The sequence below is a fragment of the Rutidosis leptorrhynchoides genome, chromosome 2, assembly GCF_046630445.1.
Source record: "Rutidosis leptorrhynchoides isolate AG116_Rl617_1_P2 chromosome 2, CSIRO_AGI_Rlap_v1, whole genome shotgun sequence".
Lineage (NCBI taxonomy): Eukaryota > Viridiplantae > Streptophyta > Magnoliopsida > Asterales > Asteraceae > Rutidosis > Rutidosis leptorrhynchoides.
The window spans coordinates 356,172,851-356,194,189 of record NC_092334.1 but is presented as its reverse complement, the minus strand read 5'-3'; positions in this window follow the sequence as shown (position 1 = coordinate 356,194,189).

Genomic DNA, 21,339 nt, shown 5'->3' with positions numbered 1-21,339 from the left:
TGAAAAGACAATCTTTCCTTTACATCGAAAGTTGACGGCATGCATACCATTTCATAATACATCTAACTATAATTGACTTAATAATAATCTTGATGAACGCGACGACTCGAATGCAAGGTCTTTTGAAATATGTCATGAATGACTCCAAGTAATATCTCTAAAATGAGCAAATGCACAGCGGAAGATTTCTTTCATACCTGAGAATAAACATGCTTTCAAGTGTCAACCAAAAGGTTGGTGAGTTCATTAGTTTAACATAAATACTCATTTCATTAGTTTAACATAAATACTCATCTCATATAGAGGTCAAAACCTCGCAACGAAATCAATTAATATGGAACGTTTATAATCAATATGAACGGGACATTTCACACCCTGCCATCACTAAGACTCCCTTCCACCACTATCATTAATCTTCTACCACCAACTCAAACGACCGCTGTCATTCACCACCATCAGCCACAACTTTATTTTAAAAACCCTAATACACAAAAATGGTAAAAACCGAAAATTGAAAAATGGAAAACCGATCAGAGTTTTGATTTGTGATGGAAACGACTTTTAGCGAATTAAAAAAGGTGGTGGTGGTGCCCGCAGTTGTAGTGTTAGGGTGATGACTCCTAATTTGTTTATCATGTTTGTGGTTAGAAGCAGTTTTATGTAGCTGTCCGTATCATTATTGGTAATGGCGGCGACCGTCATGGTGATGATTATGGTGATGGCGACAATTGTGGAAGAAGAAATGAAGAGTAAGATGGGTAAGATGGGGCGATGGGTAAGATGAAAGAAGAAATGGGGTAGATAAATGATAGGTATGAAAAAAATGGAGAGTAAGACCATTTGTAGTGGTTCCAGCGTGATGGGGTGTTTTTGTGGGGTATAGTGCTGATTTGGCAAGTGTGATGGCGTCATGAAGTTTGTAATGGTATGGTGTGATGGTTGTATGTTTGGATAATATGTCTCACCTTTTTATTTTTTATTTACAACGGCTATATAGCCGTTTAATTCAAACGGACCCAACACGTGGCTCATCCTTATTCGCTACCACCACCTCACGCCATTTATCCTTCGTGTGATGCAATGATGATGACGTGATAGTGGCGTGATGGTGGCGTGATGGTGTCAAAAATACCCCTTCACGCTGCACTATGAATGATATAAGAAAAAAGAAATGGAGGTAAAAAAAGAAAGTAGGTCAAAAGTAAAAGGAAACATACATGGTGGTATCGTAAATGAATCTTTCTTTTATTAATCTCAATTTCATTTTATTAATTATATTAATTGATTATTGATTTTTATTTCTTTATTTAAAATTCTTTTAATACAGTGGCATCAAACTATGTAATAAATATATTTATATTTTTTTTAAATATTATAAATCATGTGGCTTATATGCCACGTGTCACACCATCGTTCAACCTGAGCTTGATTATCCACGTTTCTGATTGGCATCTAATTAAATCTGCAAAAATCTGACACCATGAAAAGTGTCCCAATAAAACATCTTTTTAACCTATTATTATATATATACAATATAAAAAAAAGACACGTAACCCTCCTTCTCGCTCAGTTTCCTCTCTCTCTCTCTCTCTCTCTTCAAATTTAAACCCCAAGACCCTTTAGCCGGTTGATTACGGGCCGTACTCCGGCCACTTGAAGCAACGCCATCAACGCCACTGAATCTGTAAGGATTTCTCCAACAAGAAGATACTAAGTTTATATATTTTGGGGAGGGTTTGAGGGTTTCAAGACAGATTGGGATCTGATGATCCAACCCAATATCTTTGAAATTAATGCCACTAGTAGCCACCAGCCAATCAACATGTCTGCGGCGACAATGTCAGCCATGGGTTTCACCTCTTCCTCATCAAAAGATTTCTCTAAATTCAAAATCCACATTCCCTTTTAATCTTTTAGTTCCTAACCATCGATTTCCCTTTCTGTCCGTCCAATCAACAATTCGAACACTTTTGATAATCTCCATCTTACAAGTTTTTTTGATTATTTCAATCATATTTCAATTGGTTTTACTGTTAGCAATAACTTAACCCCATTGTTCTTGATTATACAGGTTTGCATATTGGAGTGTATTAACCATCGATATAGGTATGTTACAGTCTAATTGATACTTATTTTGAATATAATTATGTTTTCAATTAACCATGGTTTTAAAAAACGGTTGAGGCGTACGCCTCGAGGCGCGCCTCAGTGCGTTTTTTGAAAAAATACGTTTTAGAACGCACGCCTCTTTCCTATAATTAAACGTACGCCTTTTTTTGCTGAGGCGGATCGATCCTTTGAAGAGGCGGTTCGATTGATGAGGCGTGCGCTGTAAAGACCTGTCCTAATCCATCCGGATGAAGTCCATATCGATTATAAACGTTTCACAATAGTTGCTTACATCGCGAGGTACTTGACCTCTATATGATACATTTTACAAACATTGCATTCGTTTTTAAAAGACAAACTTTCATTTCATTGAAAGTTGACAGGTATGCATACCATTTCATAATATTCAACTATAAATGACCTAATCCGTCATTTACTTAATAATAATCTCTAATGAACTTCAATGACTCGAATGCAACGTCTTTTGAAATATGTCATGAATGACTCCAAGTAATATCTTTAAAATGAGCTAATGCACAGCGGAAGATTTCTTTCAAACCTGAGAATAAACATGCTTTCAAGTGTCAACCAAAAGGTTGGTGAGTTCATTAGTTTAACATAAATAATCATTTCATAATTTTAATAGACCACAAGATTTCGTATTTCCATTTCTCATAAACATACCTCCCATGCATAGAGACAAAAATATCATTCATATGGATTGAACACCTGGTAACCGACATTCACAATATGCATATAAGAATATCCCCATCATTCCGGGATCCTCTTTCAGACATGATATAAATTTCGAAGTACTAAAGCATCCGGTACTTTGGATGGGGCTTGTTGGGCCCGATAGATCTATCTTTAGAGTTCGCGTCAATTAGGGTGTATGTTCCCTAATTCTTAGATTACCAGACTAAAAAGGGGCATATTCGTTTTAATAATCCAACCATAGAATGTAGTTTCATTTATTTGTGTCTATTTCGTAAAACAGTTATAAAAGCAGCGCATGTATTCTCAGTCCCAAAAATATATATTGCAAAAGCATTTAAAAAGGGAGTAATGGAACTCACCATACTGTATTTTGTAGTAAAAATACATATAACATCATTGAACAAGTGTAAGGTTGGCCTCGGATTCACGAACCTATATTAATTGTATATCTATTAAAGCCTATAATCGTATTCGAACAAAATATATGTATATCATTATTAGTGATATAATTTTTATATTAATAACTTATAGGTTTTATTATTTAATTAAATATATTCATTTTATATATTTTAAGTGAATAAGGATATTAATATAGTTAAGTTATGTGTATTAAATATATTTTTATATAAAGATCCTTTATTTGTTAATTTAACAATAATATTAGATTAATGATAGTAATAATAATGATAGTAATAATAGTAATAATAATAATAATAATAATAATAATAATAATAATAATAATAATAATAATAATAATAATAATAATAATAATAATAATAATAATAATAATAATAATAATAATAATAATAATAATAATAATAATAATAATAATAATAATAATAATAATAATAATAATAATAATAATAAGAATGTTAATTTTAAAATTGATAATTTTAATAAAGATAATAACTTTAATAATAATAATAATTTTACTAAAAATGATGTTTTTAATAATAAAGATAAATGATAGTTTTACTAATAATGATTCTTTCAATACTCATATAGTTGTAAAAATAAATAACTTTTAATAATAATAACATACTAATAATGATAATCTTATTAATAATAGTAATGATGTTATTAATAGTAATACTTATATTAATCATAGTAATTAATGATAATGAAAATGATAATTTTGATAATAATACATAATACTCAATACTAATAATTATTATTATACGATCTTATTACTAATGATAATCTTTATAATAATACTTTTGTTAATAATAATAATGAGTCTATAATGATACAAATACTAATATTAATGATAATAATAATAATTGTTTGTGTTAATTTCGTAAGAACAATAATAATAATAATCATATTCGTAATAATAATAATAATAATCATACTTTATATTAATAATAGTAATACTTTTAGTTCATAACGATATTACTTAATAATAACTAAAATGATAATAATAAAAATCATGTTATAATAATAACAATAATTAATGATGATCACAATATCAATAATAATACTAATACCGGTTATAATACTTATAGTTGTGATGACAATAATAATAATTGAACTAATAATAATAATAATAATAATAATAATAATAATAATAATAATAATAATAATAATAATAATAATAATAATAATAATAATAATAATAATAATAATAATAATAATAATAATGATGATAATAATGAAACTATAATATAAAAAAAACTACCTTAATTAGAATGAGTTAAAACAAAGAAACAGTCGATGCCGGGACTCGAACCCGTGACCTCCCGCTCGCCCAGTAACACCCTTAACCATAGCACCATTTCAATTTTTCTGATTATATGTCAGACTCGAACATATTAAACCTGTATTTTCTTGTTCCTTATTTCTTCTTCTTCATAACGAAATCAACCAGAGATCATTTAATCCTATCCCCTAATTACTTAATCGATTTAAAACCTTAATTATAAAACATAATCAATCATTACAGGTCTTTAATTTGTTTAAAACAGATAAAAAAAAGTACTTGAATCTGCTACAGACCGATATCAACCTTATGAACTCCTATCGTGAATTTGAAATTGAAAGCGTTTTAGATCAAAGTTCCAACATAAAACAAGTAATAAATCCCTCTCAGAAACTTTCCTCATCATCAATTCGATCTAAAACACAACAACAACCGCGAATTTCTTGATGAACATAATGTTTAACTTTTGAATTTATAACTTTGACTCCAAAATTCTTTCTTGATACTAAGAATTGGGGTTTGAATCTTTTCAGAGAGTTTAAATAGAAAATTTAGAGATGAACTGTATTATCACAATTTAAAATGTATTTCAGAATCGTTCAAGTTGATAAATGGAGAAGAAACATGGTAGTCGACGGTTTATTCAAAAAAATTGTTCACTAGATCTGTTTTTCATCAATTTGTATTATTAGAGGTTTATATGAAGGGTAGGAGATATTATTACGATTTTAACGAGTCATTTAACAAATGGATTGTGGTTGAATTTAATCGACAGGCCACTGTTAAATCAGAGAATAAAAAAAATAAAATGAAAACGACCTGTAACTTATTTTGTATTGTTTCTGTGATTGATTGCTAAGTGGTACGATCAGAAAGCAAATTACATAAAGCCTGCAAAACGATTGCTAACCGAATACGGTTTGTGTTGCCTATTTATATGGATTTATTAATTATCTGTATACGCATTTATATATATAAACATATATATAACTGTATTATATCTATATGTATTTATATTTAACTGATTTTATATACTGGATATCGATTACTTCATTATCTGTATCTTTATATTTATACGGAGTATATCTATATCTATATATGTTATATATTAACTTCAATAATATCCATTACTAATATAGGTTTATTAATAACATTCATTTATATTATTAATTTTATTAAGATTACTAATAATAATAGAATTTATAATAGTAATAATTGTATTAATAATAATTTTATCAAAATTTATACTAGAAGAAATAAAATAAATAAAATAAAAGTAATGAGTATATTATTAATGATAGTTATAAAAATAATACTGATTAGATTAATATTTGTAATAACAATATTTATATATATCAATTTCATATTTATGTATTATCTGTTGATATTAATAATATATCTATCATTGACTTTAATAAAATATTTTTATTATTAGTGGTACTAATAATACTATTAGTTATAATAACATTAATTATTAAATATACTGATAATAATAATATTAATAATATAGACTTATCTAATTTCATATATATACACACTTTATATAATAATAGTAATGATACAAATATTAATATTAATGTTAATGAAAGTAATAATAATACTACTTTAATAACTATATTTCCAACTCGTAATTACATTCAATATCGTAATATTACATCTTGTTAATCATTTTTACCAAATATATTATATAATAACATATCTTGGATATTTACTATTTATCAATTTTATATATTACAATGTATATATATAATATTACTTATGTATACATATATATATACACATTTCACAATAGCATGTTTTATTACGTAGATGTTTATCTATAAAACGAAACAATATAATGTTATACAATTAACACTTTGTTAACGTTCTCAAGTCATGTAATAATTTTATAACTTATTTTCATATCAACCAACCGTTAATTGTTTTGCTAATATAACTCAATTTAATATTCACACATATGTATATAATCATACATATCTATTTACACATAAATTTTCGTGAATCGTTAGGCATGGTCAAAGGTTAATTGAATATATGAACACAATTCAAGGTTTTTCAGACTCAACATGTAACGTCCTCCCAATAGGGTCTGGAAGGAACGTCACTAATATCAAAACATACCAACATATTATAATAAACGAGAACAATACTAAATGATGAATTTAACTTTAATGAGTACGCAGCGGAAAATGAAATATCGTTACAATGACAGGAATAACAATATCGTAAATGTTCACATGCAGAAGTAATAAATGCGATATCTCTTGATCCTATGTCCAAGTAGCATCACATAAGCAGTAAGTATAAGAGCTTGAATCAAACAGTACCTGAGACAAAACATGCTAAAGTGTCAACCAAAAAGGTTGAGTGAAGTTCATAGGTTTAACAAAAAGTTTGTCGTTGTTTTAGACCACAAGATTTAGTTTGTAAAGTTGATCTCCCGCAGGATCAAAAAGTTATGCCAATGCGTGATATTTAGACTAAACGTTCAAGTTTTGCCCCATGACAAGTTGTGTCTGTCCTTGTCGGTTTAATTTCATTATTAAGTAATACAATGACTTGGTCAAATGTATCGGGGACGTTACTCCCGATAGGCCTACCCCCAATAATTAAGCATGCCGCAGCAATTAAAAATATCACTGTAGGGACTTAGTCGGACATAGCCGGGTATAGCATAGTTTAACAGTTTGGTACTTGTGTCTAAAGTGTAAAAAGTAAAAACAGCATGTGTCTCACCCCAAGTAAAAGTAAGTAAGTTTGCTAGCAATTAAAGATGGGCTATGAATTCACCTTAGTAAGTAGAGAGAGAGTTATTCCTCGGAATAAAGAGTTGAACGAGTGAGCAGGAAAGTCAACCTATTGACATTTAAGAGTAGTTAAGTGTTTTGCCCATGTTTAAGTTTAAGTATGTGTTTGTTTTACTAAGTTTCTATTCCTAGTAAGTTACTATTTTTATAAAGTTTTCATTTTTAGAAAGTTTCTTATTTTACTAAGTTTCTATGACTAGAGAGTTTCTACTTTTATCAGTGTTTCCCATTTTAGGATACTTGCCATATTAGATAAGCTTCCAATCACCCTTTTCCCTTCGAATGGCTAATTTAGATCTAGGGGCTTGAGCCATAGGACCCTTTAAATCGGAAATCCAAACCCTCTGCCTAGAATCTCATAGAAACCATTCGTCAAGAAAGTTCGAAGATCTATACATCTCTAATACATATCCCAAAATGTTTTTATGTTACAATATAAGTAGTAGGTTATAGGTGCTAGTAATAGTAATAGTGTATACATGTTATTTATTTTATTTTTAATTGCATATAATTTATAACATTATTTACATGCTTCGGTAAAAATAATAACCGAAGTAAAAAGTAAAAAGTAAAAAGTAAAAAAATAAAAAGTAAGAAAATAATACTTACTAGTAGTAATTCTTCAAAGAGAGAATGAGAGAAATTTTGGTGTGAGTTTGAATGAGAAATGAGGGGTATTTATACTTGAAAAAATTAGGTAAAAAGAATAAAATAATTAAAAGAAAAAGAAATATTTTAATTCTTAATGGGATTTTAAAATTAAAAAGTATTAAATGTTAGGTCATGGGATAATGCACAAAATAAAATAATAAAAGTAGTTTTTCCATTACAATTTTTAATTAAAAAGTAATTTATTTATTTATTTTTTTTCATTTATTTTAAGGATTTTTTTTATATAAATAAACAAATTGATTTAATGCTTTTCCAAGAATATTTGTCAATAATATTTTATTTTTTTTATTTATTTTTTTTATTTAATTAATAAATACAAATTTTGCATAAAAATAATAAATAATTCGGTATTTTGTATTTTTAATAATAATTATGATTTTAATTATTAAACTATAGTTTTAGTAAGTTTGTAAATATTATTACATTTATATATAATTAGATTTATTATATAGTTAAATATATAATACATTAACTAAATAATAAAAGTGATACAAAGTTTATATACTTAGTTAAATTATGTCAAATTATATAAATTAATAATATATTATTTATTTAAGCGTACATTGTTGACTAAAAATTACTATTCGGTCAACATTTAATTGTATATAACAACCCTTAATACATATAGTCAGACATATAACCCTAGGGTTAATTCAGTAATTTAGAAGTCGAAAAGTGAGGGTTGTTACACAACATTATAGGCTTTTGCTTATCGTGTCGAAAACATATAAAGATTAATGTTTAAATTTGATCGGAAATTTCCGGGTCATCACATGCGCCACTTTGTGTTTAGCTAAAAAAATAGCGGGAAAATTGGAAGAGAAGGAAGAAGAAACATTGAGGGAGGAAGGAAGGATTCAGACCATGTTTCATCGGAAGAGAAGGAAGAAGAAGCATACATGAATCGGATTTAGACGGTGGTGGTGGTGGTGGTGGTGGTGGTGGTGGTGGTGGTGGCGGTGGCGGAGGTGGCGTTGACGGCGGCGAAGCAGATCTAAATTTTTGCTCTTCTATTTATTTAAGGGTTTCGCAGATCTAAATGTATCAACAGACTATATCTTTATATATTTAAAATATTTTAATTTCTTTTATCATTTATCAAATTTCATTTACAGCCCCTAAACTACTACTAAATGTTAAGACAAAATTACACGGGGGGTCCTTGTGGTATGTTCGAAATAACAAGTGGAGTCCAAAATAATTTTTTCACCTTGAGGGGTCACTGTGGTATGCACTTGTTACATGGAGGGTCCATTTGCCTAACGTCCGTGTAATTTTAACGTCTAAGTCATGCACATGACTTGCACATGAGGGTAATATTGTCTTTTTTAATTTCTTTCCCCTTAGGTGTTAGCTGCACCTTTTCCTTTATATTTATTTGATTGTATCCAGGCATTTAGCATTCATTTAGCATCATCACCATCCCTAACCTCAACTCCAGTTCGTTATTACGGATTTAAACCATCAAATTAACTCCGACATCCAAACCTTCCTTCACCAAAATATGTGCAATTCAATTTAGTCAACTAATCCGTGCAATTCATTTAACTCAACAAGTATTCCATCACCACCTCCCAAACCTTTCTTCACCAAAATCTCGACATCCTCACACAACCACTGTTGTCGCTGCTAGACCACCGCCATTTGGTTTGGTCGCTTAATCCTCACCGGAGGTGATAGCTTTCTTAATAAATTGAAGGCCGGAGACCTTAACCGTGCCTTCGATTACAAGATGATAAAGTTAGGATCTTTTTATATTTTGGGGATTTAAACGTCTCTGGTCAGTTTTCGATCATACATCCGGTCAATTCAGATCCGGTAAGTTTCAGATCTGGTCAGCTTTCGGTCACTTATGATTTCGATTTTACATCTGGTTGCACAACATCTCAGATTGGGTATGAAATTTTATTTTTTAGATGGGGATTTCGTGATGTTGCTACTTGCTTGTGTTGTTAAAATTTCAAGATTTTATGAACACTTGTTTTGTCCAATTTTAGAAACTGTTACTCAAGATTATATCGAATGAAATAGGGGTTTATGTAATGGGCATGAAAAATTATATTGTCTCTGTTCATCCTATATTCCTTTTTGGCATAATAATTATTATTTTATTAATTGTTTATTGTTTATTACGGAGTAGTAAGTGAACATATTAAAGCTACATTTAAACCTCTCATTTCTTCTTATTTGATTTAAATTGAGAATTGATTTGGTTTTCAGTAAGGATTTTGTTTGCTTTTGTTTTTTTTTTTTTTTTTTTTAATTTTGGTTTGATTCGGTAGGTGGAATGTATTTAGATTTAATGTTGATTTGGTTTTGATTCACTGAAACATGAAGATGATGAAATAGATTTATGATGAAATAGATTGACGATGATGAAAAAGAAGAAACCCCTAAATTTTTACTTAAAGATGAGAAGATGAAGCTGCTAAGTTTTTGACGATTGACGATGATGAAAAAGATTTTGATGATGAATAGATGAAGTAGATGAAGATGAGAGCCCTAAATTTTGGCTTAAAATTTGTGTACTATTTAGGATTTTTTTTGTGATGATTGATGATGAATAGATGAAGGTGAGAAGCTCTTGAAGCTGAGATAAGATGAATGTGTGTCAGATGATGATAAAAAGGGAATAAAAAATGAAAAAGAGAAGACAAAAGAGAAAAGGAAATAAAAGAGAAAGAAAGAAAGAAAGGAAAAAAAAAAAGAAATAAAAAGAGATTTTTTTAAAATGACTAGTTTACCCTCATGTGCATTGCACATGATGTGATCTAACAGAAAAGATAACAGCAGTTAGGCAATTGGACCCCCATGAAATAAGTGCATACCACAGTGACCCCTCAAGGTGAAAAAATTCTTTTGGACTCCACTTGTTATTTCGAACATACCACAGGGACCCCCCGTGTAATTTTGTCAAATGTTAATAATAAGAACAAATTTAATATACACTCTTGAAACTTTAATAAAATAACAATAACGGCCTCTATTATTTATATATTATCCGAATATATATATTTATTATTAAAAGGTCAGCATAAGTCAACTCCGTCTCGAACGTACGCCTCGGTTCGCCTCGAGGCATACGCCTCGCCTCACAGAGGGGAAACGCCTCGCGGCGCGTTTCTATTTTTTTAAACCTTGCAATTAACCCTGAATTCGTTTTGATTTTTGTCGAGTAATGGGTAATCTTGTACGGGCCAGGTGGACCCCGAATCATTTTTGTCAAATCAAGTTGGGCTTCTATAAGGTAATCTCAACCTTCCACCTGATCTGACCATTACTCATGTTAATAAACATTCAACTTCATATACCAGTTTTTACATTTCGTGTAAATTATACAAAATTTGGTTAATTTAGTTTATTTTATGTAGTTTAATTTATAGTTTGATTCTTATGTAGACTAATCGTGAAATGTGGCATGTCACTACGCAGCTTTACTCTATATATGTCTACGTCTATCGTGGCTCATCATATACACATTTGCCCGCAAGACATACATTTATCTTTAAACAGTAAGCTTAAGCTCTGTGGTACATTTTTTTAACTTCTTTGATCAATATTTTTATATTTTTTGTTTATCATCCAGAACTTTATACTTGGTCACCAATTTAGTTAAAGAACCTATGATGTTAATATAGAAAAAACTAAGTTAGTAAAACAGACAATATCCTCTCATGCCATGTACTACATCTTTATCCTTAGGATTCCGGGCGTTTAACTTCATCGGATAATTTAGTTGTTGATTCTCCAACCAATACTACCAATCCTCCCCCAAAATCCTTTTAAGGTCAGATCTTTAGTTTCAGTATGTGCATTTGGATTCTATTTTTATATTCAGTGACTCAACTTACTGTGTGATCGATCATCTAATAAATGTACTGTATTGTAATGTTGATGATTAAATTGTGTGTTTCTCTCAATACAGTAAAGTACAATTTGTAGGTTGTTGGAAAAATGCATCGTCACAGTTATGATAGGATGGTTTACATATACCATATGTGAAGTGTCCATGGGTAACGTAATATTAAGAAACTTAAAGCAATGTTGTAAAATTGTCCTTACAAATTTCAAAAACTAATACATTTGATCAGTAATCTAATTGTTTTAATGACAATTTTGAGCCTTCAAATATCCAGATTGCTGGTTACAATATGCGTTTTAGATATTATTTTATGTAACTTTCTTAACTTGGATTCATAGTTTGTATCACCTTTCATGCATGTAAATGATTGAGCTGGTGGTTATCACAGTTTTTGGAACAAAGATCTGCATTGGTAACAAGATATTGATAATCATTTTGGCTCCAGTAGATAATGACCACTATCAAATGATTGGAGCTCAATATTTGTGAACATTTAAAACAAGTTGCTGTGTGTTGATGTTATTTTTGGTCACTAAGGGTGGAATTTTTTTTCAAAATAGTAACCTTTTTTACATAATTTACAGAACTAGAAATTAGAAACTGGAGTTTACATATCTAGTATAACCGGTGTTTTAAACACCGGGTTTCCATGTGTCACTTCCAAGCCGGTGTTTCAAACACCGGTTTCTACCTTTTTCTGCCACATCTTCACATGACCGAGCACTAGTAGCCACCCGTGCCCTAAACCGGTGTTTGAAACACCGGTTTGCAGGGAATCTTCACCTTTTCTGAAACCGGTCTTTGAAAGGCCGGTTTCGCTTTTTCTGTATATTTTCCCTTATCACTTTGATGTATCACTGTATGCTTACTATATCCTTACTGTATCACATTGAAGTATCAAGCAAAAGTAGGATTTTTTTTCCCTTATCACTTTTACTGTAACTCCAGCAAACACTATCTTTTCGTGTTTCCCTTTTACTGTATCACCATGAAACCCTACCTTTTCGTGATTAGTATTCAGAGCTTTGTATGTTTATTTAAATTACCATCATCTGCAATTTATTAACAACATCACAAACTAGTGAATACAAAACCAAACACATCAAAATGAGCTTTTTTCATCATAAAATGACAGCTTGAAAACTACTAAAAACACTTATCTCACACCAAAAAATGACTACAATTCGGCCGTTTATGATTCATTTTGTTTGGGGTGGCCAACTTACTTTCGAAAATAGTTGGCTAAGCGGTGATCTAGCAATAGTTAGAAGGACTTTTGTGTTGTCTAAGAAGATTAACTGTGTGCAGTTAAACCAAATGGCATACAACTATGTAGGGGCCGATCAAAGAACACATTCGTTGAGAATGTTCTTGTGGTTTGTTTTCAATGGAAATGTTTGTAGAAATGAACTCACTGACGATCATACTTTGGAAAGTATTTATTTTTTCTCTCAGAATGATCCGGAATATCAGGCTCAAATTGAAATTCAGTATGAGCAAGTCTTTTCAAACGCACAAGATTCAGGTTTTATGAATCTGATTGCAGAAATGGAAGCTGGTCCATCAGTAATTGATGATGAAGTTCAAGAAGAACATGAAGACGCTGGTGATGGTATGTCAACCGACACTGACAATACAGTTGATCACTATAGTGTTGAAGAAAATGTTTCAGATGACTCCGGTAGAGAGGATGAAGTGCAAGTTTAACAAATTGCACCTGTTTCACGTTTCCATTGTGTTAATGAAGGTGAGGCTAGTAATCCTTTTGCATTTGATGATGACGACGAGGAATCATGGGTTGTTTGGAATTGTGATCAACCCGATGTTATTACAAAAGGAATGATGTTCAAGAACAAAGCTGAACTTTTGTATGCTGTTCGTAGATGGAATATACGAAATAATAGGGAGCTCATTGTTCAAGATAGTAGACCGGGTTATTTCAAATCAAATTGCTATACAACTAGCTCAAATTACAAGGGTCCACAAGAAAGAAGACATTGTTCGTGGTCTGTAAGTGGTTTAGTTCATAATAGATACAAGGTATGGAGAATTGTTAAATGGAAAGATCAACATAATTGCTATGGAAATGTCCAGGAAAACAACAATCGTTGTTTAACGTCTAGCTTGATTGCTACTGACATTGCTCATCAAGTGAGTAAAGACATTGCTTTTTCGGTTCAGAACATCCAAGCATACATAAAACACATATGGCGGGTGGATGTTAATTACGCTAAGGCATGGAATGCTAGGCGTATTGCCATTGAACGAATGTATGGAACTTGGGAAAGTAATTTTGCAGATCTGCCACGGTATGTAAATGAATTACAACATACCAATCCCGATACAATTGTAGAATTCTTATATGGCCCTCGAGTTGAGAACGGTGTAGACACATTCAAGTATGTATTTTGGGCCTTTGGTCCAGCTATTAGAGCATATAGCCAGTGTATTCCGATAATTTGCATTGACGGAACCCATTTGAAAGGGGCTTACAATGGTAAGGTGCTTACCGCAGTTGGCAAAAATGCTAACAATCAAATTCTGCCAGTTGCTTTCGCAATTGTTGACAATGAAAGTAACGAGAGTTGGACTTGGTTTTTGGGTTTGTTGCAACTCCATGTTGTTGGCAATAGGAAGCTGTGTGTTATATCTGATCGCCACCAGGGTATCCTACATGCCATGAGTTTACAGACATATGGTTGGGAACATAGGTATTGTTTGCGCCATATTCGTAGCAACGTAATGAAACACTATAAAATTCAAGCGATCAAAAAGTTATGTTGGACAGTCGGTTCGACAGCCAATCAGATACTGTTCAAGAATGCTGTATCAGCACTTAGGGGGGTTAGTCAAGAGGCTTGGGATTATTTAGTAGATGCGGATTTAGGAATGTGGACTGTCTATAGGGATAGTGAAAAGAGTCGTTGGGGTAACACAACGACAAACATTGCTGAATCCCTCAACAACGTGTTGCGTCATGCCCGAATGATGCCGATTAGAGCGTGTATTGAATATACATTTGACTACACTAGGCAACACTTTTACGATCAATATCGAGAAGCTTTTCAATGGAATTCACCACATTCCAAGAACATCTGGAAAATCTATCGCGAACGAGAAATAAGATCCCAAACATACAAAACAACATGTTACGATTACCAGAGACGTGTGTACAAGGTCCAGTCAACTTATCAAAGAAGCGGTGAAGGTGGCACCGATTACACCGTAAGGTTTGCTGCTAGATAGTGTTCATGTGGAAGATGGCAACACCACAGATTACCTTGCTCTCATGCAATTTCTGTTTGTAGCCATCTACATGAAAATGCAACCATGTTGGGTAGTAAAAAGTACACAACTACTGTATGGAGAGAACAATATAGCCATTTCTTTAATCCACTCAGAGACATGAGTTATTGGGCAACAGTTGACAGGAAAATTAAGGCTGATCCAACAAGATTGATCAAGCACAGGGGAAGGAAGAAATCGAAACGTTTTCCGTGCCAGATGGATGAACGTGAAAAGCAGAAACCAAAGTGTGGTATCTGCAGAGAAGAAGGCCACAACAGAAATACATGTCCTACTAGGTTTCCATAGTTATTTCACGTAATGGTTTGTTTAGTTTATTTTATGTTATGTGTGATTTGATTACGTTTTTAATTATGTATTTTGTTACCAAAAAAATGTAACCGTGTTTATGTCTATGAATAAAAGTGTTGTTCAAAAATTACTATTCAACTTAAGTATTATTTATTATAAATCTAGGAAATAATAAACAAAACTAATACAACATTTATTAAATGACTAAACTGTCCACTTCGCCATTTTATAGAAAAATATGTGAGTGTCTGTTTAACAAACTACCAAAGGCAAGTGTTAGTAGTTACCACAATGATAGTACACAAAAATATTTAGAACCTAAATCGACTTAAGCAAGTCGTACCAACTGATACCATTTAGACATTTTTAGTTTTACAATAATATTATTAATAAACAAGACACATTTATTAACAATACAACATTTATTAATCAACACCACACGAACTACTTATATAAAACAATTATCTTAAAGTGCAATAAGGCCTAGGTGCGTGATAGTATTCACCATCACGATCATAGAGCGTGTCGAATTCAATGGCGTCTTCAAAAACTCCAAATACAATATACAAAACAATTTTTTCACGCCGTATACATGCTTTCCCCGCTATTGTATACCACTCTTCATCATACATCATTGCCTCGGGTTCTGTAATTCCTTCTTTATAATAGTAGATGTCCATCGAACGTTCATCTTCCAGTAACTTACTTCGAAGAAACTCTTCCAACTTCTCCATACCAAAGCCACATATATCTACGTTTTCAAACGTAGATATCTCCCCTTCTGTTAAACGAATTTCATCATTTTCGTAATCAAGATCACACCGGTGATGAACTTCAATTGACACCATATTTGAAGTCATGATAGATTTGTAGTTTATAATGAATGATGATCATACACTTACTAATATTTATAGGGAAAAATAGCAAATAAGTATATATAAGAAAAAAAAATAAAAATAAAAACATATACCAAACAAACCGGTGTTTGAAACACCGGTTTCAATAAAAAACAGTAAATGCTCCATTAACTTGAACGACCTGCCAACTTTTTACATGCGTATTGGTTCAACGATACGTAGCAAGCCGGTGTTTGAAACACCGGTTTCGAAGATTTTAAATACCCGATCAATCAACCATCGGTCTGCATAAACTACTCCACTTAAACGATTTTCTGTTCAATTTCGTTAAAATTTATGTTCCTAAATACACCTAAATATGGATAATCAAGTGAGTGGTAGATCTATCCCTCTTAATCCGGATCTATTATTTTTACAATCACTAAACTCACATAGATCGTTTTCGATATTTACCGAAAAAATTCCTAGTGATGCACTTATAAAGCCAAGAAGATGTGATTTAACATTTTGGCAACATATTAGTGATCTTCCAAATGAACAAATAAATGCACAGGTTGAAGGTTATCTTAATGCAAAGGGTTTGGGTTTAGTGTGCAAACTCGGTAAACAAAGATTGGATCACGCTCTAATTACAGCTTTGGTTGAAAGATGGCGCCCGGAGACGCATACTTTCCATTTCCCGATAGGTATTTTTTGATGTTTTTAATTATGTTTATATTGTTAGAGTTAATTATAGATATAATATGTTTCATATATTTTGTTAGATATAATTATGATTATAATGTTAGATAAATTGTTAGATATAATATTGCTAGATAAATTATGGATATAATTGTTAGAAAAATCATATGAATATAATTGTTAGATAAATCATTTGAATATATTATTGTTAGATAAATTGTGATTATAAATCGTTAAGCATTATAATATTGTTATTGATAAAATGTTGAATATAATTGTTAGATAATAATCATTTGGATATAATATTGTTAGATAAAATATTATTGATAAAATGTTGAATATAATTGTTAGATAATAATCATTTGGATATATAATTTTTAGATAAAATGTTATTGATAAAATGTTGAATATATTTGTTATATAATAATCTAACTTTGGATATATAATTGTTAGATAAAATGTTATTGATAAAATGTTGAATATAATTGTTAGATAATAATCATTTGGATTTTATATTGTTAAATAAAAAGTTAGATAAAATGTTATGTATTAGATAAAAAGTTAGATAATAATCAGTTATATATTATATAAATGTATACGTATTATTTATTTAACTTACGTAGGAGAAGCAACTATAACGTTGCAAGATGTTCAAATTCTATGGGGTTTACCCATAGACGGTCCCCCTGTTACCGGAATATGGCATTCTATGGAAGATGCCCAATGGCGACAATTAGTTACTCAATATTTAGGGATTGCCGATAACCATATTGCTGAAGCGGATATACAGACAGGAAAGATCAAAATATCTTGTTTAATCAATGAATTGAATAGAGAAGTTGTAGAGATTGAGGAACGTATCCAACAACGGGCTAGAGTCTACATGTTGGCACTAATGGGTGGCATTCTATTCTCTGACGCTAATGCCCACGATGTCCCGTTGAACTATATTTGGAACATCATAGACTTGAGTCCCGAGCCGCGTTTGAATTGGGGTAGTGCGGTTCTAGCCCACCTTTATAGAAATTTGTGTCGTGCCGCTCAATCTGAAGATGCAAAGGGCATCAATGGTGCGACGCTTTTACTACAACATTGGGCGTATGAAAGAATACAAACCCTCGCGCCAAAACTCAGACACGATGTACTCTTGGAGCCCCCGCTACCAAACGATATGGGACAGCCGCCCATTGAAGGACCGTATGGTTCGAGGTATATTAAATATACACTATTCTCTTAATATATCAACAACTATAATATAGTTATATATACATATATCAATAACTATAATTGGTATGTAGGTGGCATGGAAAAAGGACACACAGAGATACGCCCGCACATGTATTAGGAACGTGTCGGTCGGCACTTGCGGCATTAAGAGGCAGAGAGGTATATATATATATATATATATATATATATATATATATATATATATATATATATATATATATATATATATATATATATATTCTATAAATTAGTTGATTTTTATAGTATGTGGAATGTTTTTGCAGTTTTGCTGGTGTCCATATGATGATAACTTACAAAGCCGACTTCCCGATGAATGTCTAGCTGATAGGGAGTTGTGGTCATACCGTGGCCCAATTATATTTTGGTCTACTATTGAGTTGCATCTACCAGATAGGGTCAACAGACAGTTCGGTTGGATTCAAGATATTCCAAATTCGGACATGTTGTTCTCTCAGGAGATGCATCGTATAGTTCACAATACAAGCCTAAAGTCCAAACAGAACGCCGATTTGACGAAAAGTTTCCCACAAGTCAATTTCATTCCCCATTGGAGGGACCGACATCAGCATCTGCATCGTGGTGTGGACGGGTTGGGCACTGTTGCTGACTACTTTCAGTGGTATAATGCGCGCACGGTTACACACATCACAAATCCTGGAAACGTACCACCAGCCAACACATATCCTAGATGGGCAGGAACTACTAATGTTTATGTAAGTAACTAAATTATAATATTTAAATTAACTATATTGGTTCTAATATTCAATTACTTTTAACTAATATGCAGGAGGATGGGCTTATGAGGATACGGGGACACGCATTAACTCAAATGCAACCGGACAGTCAACCAAACACACAACCATTTCTTGACATTCCAAATCAAATTTTCAACTACACACAATTTAATGACCCGCAACATCCCTATCATTTTTATTCATCACAAAACTTCAATTTTCCGGATAATGTTAACTATTATCCTTTGCAAACTCAAAATACCCCTTACCAAACAGATCAGGGTGAATCCTCTCAGTATAACCTTCACCAAACAAATCAAGGTAATTCCCCTCATAATTAGAACATGGATGAATTTTTCAACTACAACATGGGTACCTGTAGTCATAGTCCGATCATACCGCGAGATTTTGGAGGTACATCACAGGTAGGAGTTGACGATGACCACATAGCGGATATAGGAGCTGATGACGATACCACCCCAGAACAACAAGTCCGGAGGGGTGAGAGGAATAGAAGACCAACATTGTGTGGAACCGGTGGACACCTACGCGTTCCACTTGGACGGGGACGAGGACGTCATGGGCACTGATTATTTGTATTTTAATGTTTGAAAATGTATTTTAAATTCATATGTCTTATATAAAGTTCTAAAATCGTATTAATTATATTATTAAAGTATACAGTTAATTATATTATTAACAACTAATACAACAACTTAATTTTATTTTAAACGACAAATTTCAAACCACAAAACACAGCTAAAAGCTTTATTTTTAACAACAACATAAACATAAAGATAACAAATTTCTACGCAGATCCGCCGTCTCTTAAGAACACTTTCACTAAACTCCTTCGCGTAATGTTAAGGTAGTGGACATAACTCGATGGACAAAAAATGCTACAATTTTGTATCACCAAAACAGCTCCCTCGCGTATGCCTTTAACACCTTCATACTTTCCTTGCACACCATCAATGATCTTGCTACTAATTGATGCCTTGATTGTACCAGTAGTATCCTATTAATAAATGATAAACGCTTACATTAGTACATTTTAGTGAAACCCATACAATTTTTGAAAAAATATAAATGGATCGTGTAAACTCACTTTTAGCGTTATAGATAGATCGCCTACAACATTTGGAGCACAAGTCTTGATAACACCAACAACCTGATCGACCCAGTAACACTTACGTTGTGACAGAATGTCTGCTATATTAGACCTCCCTTCAGTCACAAAAATTAAATAAAATGTCACATATTTTTCTAGGTTTTTTATATAACAAAACACAATATTAGTGTTTACCTCCGTATGGATATGCAAACTCCATGGCGTTAATCCACGGAGCTTTTGTAAAGGAATCATCAAATTCAGCTTTGTTTATCACTTCCCTTATAAAATCTTGCGTGGACTTCTCATCCACAACGTTATTCTCATTATTGCGAAGTTCGTACGCATCTTGGAAAACACCAGCGGGTCCGGGAATACGGTACGATAGTTGGTTCATTTTGTTAGACCCAGAACCGCGCAACATAGGTCGTGGTGGTGTAAAAGGTTCTGGTTGCTTTTGTTTTTTACGAGTAGGTTGGGGTGAAGGTGGCGACCGGGTCGCCGAACCAGTCGGCAACGGGGTCGACACCAAAGTGGTTTGAGCGCGACTAGTAAGGGGTACAGGTTGAGTTCGTTGCGAACCAATATAGGTTATGTCGGAATCATCGATATCAAGAAGGTATTTCCATCCATCATTTTCGGAATTAGACATTTTGTTGTTTTTGAATTGCAGTTGTGTTGTTTTTGTGATGTTATTTGATTGAAGATTATGATAGTATAAATAGAGAAAAAAAAATCCTACTTTTGCTTGATACTTCAATGTGATACAGTAAGGATATAGTAAGCATACAGTGATACATCAAAGTGGTAAGGGAAAATATACAGAAAAAGCGACACCGGCCTTTCAAAGGCCGGTTTCAGAAAAGGTGAAGATTCCCTGCAAACCGGTGTTTCAAACACCGGTTTAGGGCACGGGTGGCTACTAGTGCTCGGTCATGTGAAGATGTGGCAGAAAAAGGTAGAAACCGGTGTTTGAAACACCGGCTTGGAAGTGACACATGGAAACCCGGTGTTTAAAACACCTGTTATACTAGATATGTAAACTCCAGTTTCTAATTTCTAGTTCTGTAAAGTATGTAAAAAATGTTACTATTTTTAAAAAAAATTCCTAATTTCGCCAAAAAAAACCTTCATATTTTATCCTCAACTCAAACATTCGACTAAAAATGTTGTATTTTCGTGGAAGCATGGAATAAATTTTTTTACAATGAATGCGAACATTTTTAAAAGAAATTTCGCCCCCAG